Here is a 2,500-nt window from a genome sequence, read left to right on the forward strand (position 1 = left end):
CTCCATATTCACCCTATCATCGCTTCTCATCCGGTAATTCATTCCGAATCCCCCAAACATAAACAAACAAACAAATAAAAGCAAAACAAGAAAAACAAACAAACAAAAATGAAACGAAAAATAACGAAAAGAAAACAAACCAAACACAGAGAGAGAGAGAGAGAGAGAGAGAAAGAGAGAGAGAGAGAGAGAGAGAGAGAGAGAGAGAGAGAGAGAGAGAGAGAGAGAGAGAGAGAGAGAGAAAGAAAACAAAAAATAACAAAGGAAAACAAAGATGTTCGGACTCAATGTTTCATGTATTTTCGTTTCTTTTTTTTCTCTTTTCTGTTGCAGCCCCGAGGAGAGGGTAGTAGCCCTGACCCCGCTCCTCTAGCCCCTTTCTCCCTCCCCCACCCTCCTCCTCTAGCCCCGTCCTTGCCCCTCCTCCTCTAGTTCCTCCCCTTCCCCCCCTCCTCTATCCCCTTCCTCCCCCCTCCTCTTATCCCTTACTTCCCTCCCCCCCTCCTCTAGCTCCTTCTCCCCCCCCCCCCCCCGAGTACCGCACCCACCTACGACACAAACAGACGTTGCCAATTAGGGAATATTATAAAATAGAAAGCAAATATATGAAAATTACACAATAAGAGTAATAACAATAATAATAATAATAATAACAATAATAATAAAAAAAATGTATATGACTAAAGAAAAGTATGCTAATATATTTACGATTAAATATAATTTGAGAAATAGAGATTGAACTGCAATAAGCGTAAAAATAACAGAAAAATACATGGAAATTTCCTCCACAGAAATGCGATGTCACTTCACGAACAAACACTGCATCACGCCCACAAAAAACACACTCCTACGCCCACCTGACGCCCTTTCCCCACGCCCACGATAGAATAGTGCATTTGTCGGTGTTCCAGAGTGAAAATGCGATCACTGTTGGGCCATGTTTATTTACCTTCTCTTGCTTCGAAATTAGCATAGACGTGTGATAACTTTTAGTCGAGATATTTTACTAATGTAAGCGATCGATTCTCTGTCCGAAAACTCGCTATGGGGCATTTACAGAGTTAATTATATTATTATCCTGTTTTCATTCGTAATGCAGAACATGGTATATCAAGTATATGCTATTTGAAGAAAAGATACGGAGAAAATTGTTATTAAAAAAAAAAAAAAAAAAAAAAAAAAAAAAAAAAAAAAAAAATATATATATATATATATATATATATATATATATATATATATATATATATATTTCCACACAATATATATATATATATATATATATATATATGCTGGGTAAAAAAAAAAAAAAAAAAAATGGGTATGCTTTTTTCGAAAAATGCAACGAAGTATCTTATTTCTATACAAATATGAAGAGAATTATACCCTCTTTCTAGAAAATAAAAACGGATGATAATTACTTGAAGCAAAAGTACAGAAGACATGCTATTTCTAGAAGCATCGTCAATCGTTAAGACGTATTTAAACCGCGTGATCATTAGCGATCTCATTGAAGAGCTAACGTAACGTTTATTAACATCATTAACTGACCTTTCAGCGTTAAATGACGATAATTATTGCCTTTCCATCTAAGTATTTTAGAACCTGCCACGCCATTCCATCTAATTTTTCGTCATTTTTTTTTTCCTTTGTCTTCTAAATATCAAAATAATAATAATAAAAAAAATGAAATTAAACAAAATGGCGCCGGATTTCATTTGCCAAAAAAAGATCGAAGCGGATATTCGAAAATTCGCGCCATTTCTACACGGAAATGAGAAACGACCAAAGTATCTCTTTCTGTCTTTCTTTTTTTTCTTTTTTTCTTTTTTTTTCTTTTTTGTAATTAACACCGATGGAAGCTGTAATTAAACACTCACTCACTCACAAAGAACACTGTATTGAATACTGATGAATCCGCACGCGCCGATTCTCTCTCTCTCTCTCTCTCTCTTCTCTCTCTCTCTCTCTCTCTCTCTCTCTCTCTCTCTCTCTCTTTCTCTCTCTCTCTCTCTCGCTCCTATCCGCACGCGCACGCTCTTCGCATCCGCACGCACGATCCGTTCGCATCCGCATAGATAAGCAAGAGTCAGTCCGTTCGACTCGTTCATATCCGCACAAGAGTCATCCATCCGTAGGCTTCGTTTGTATCCGAATGAGTTCTGAATCCACAGGCATCCACATGAATCCTGCCGCATCCACATGAATCCACAGGCATCCACATGAATCCTGCCGCATCCACATGAATCCACAATCATCCACATTAATCCTGCCGCATCCACATGAATCCACAATCATCCGCATTAATCCTGCCGCATCCACATGAATCCAAAGGCATCCACATGAATCCTGCTGCATCCACATGAATCCACAAGCATCCACATGAATCCTGCCGCATCCACATGAATCCACAAGCATCCACATGAATCCAGTGTATCCACACGAATCCGAAGATATCCACGTGAATCCCTTAGTGCCAATATAAAGAAAATTAGTAGACGAA

At 38.2% G+C, this 2,500-nt stretch overlaps 1 protein-coding gene across 5 annotated transcripts in view; it reads right to left on the minus strand.

Moving 5' to 3' along the window:
- LOC119598745 (neurofilament medium polypeptide-like) overlaps positions 1-2,500 on the minus strand; it is a 71,147-nt gene that overhangs the window by 11,305 nt on the left and 57,342 nt on the right. The window lies entirely within an intron of this gene.

The sequence above is a fragment of the Penaeus monodon genome, chromosome 41 (assembly GCF_015228065.2).
Source record: "Penaeus monodon isolate SGIC_2016 chromosome 41, NSTDA_Pmon_1, whole genome shotgun sequence".
In the NCBI taxonomy this organism is placed as follows: domain Eukaryota; kingdom Metazoa; phylum Arthropoda; class Malacostraca; order Decapoda; family Penaeidae; genus Penaeus; species Penaeus monodon.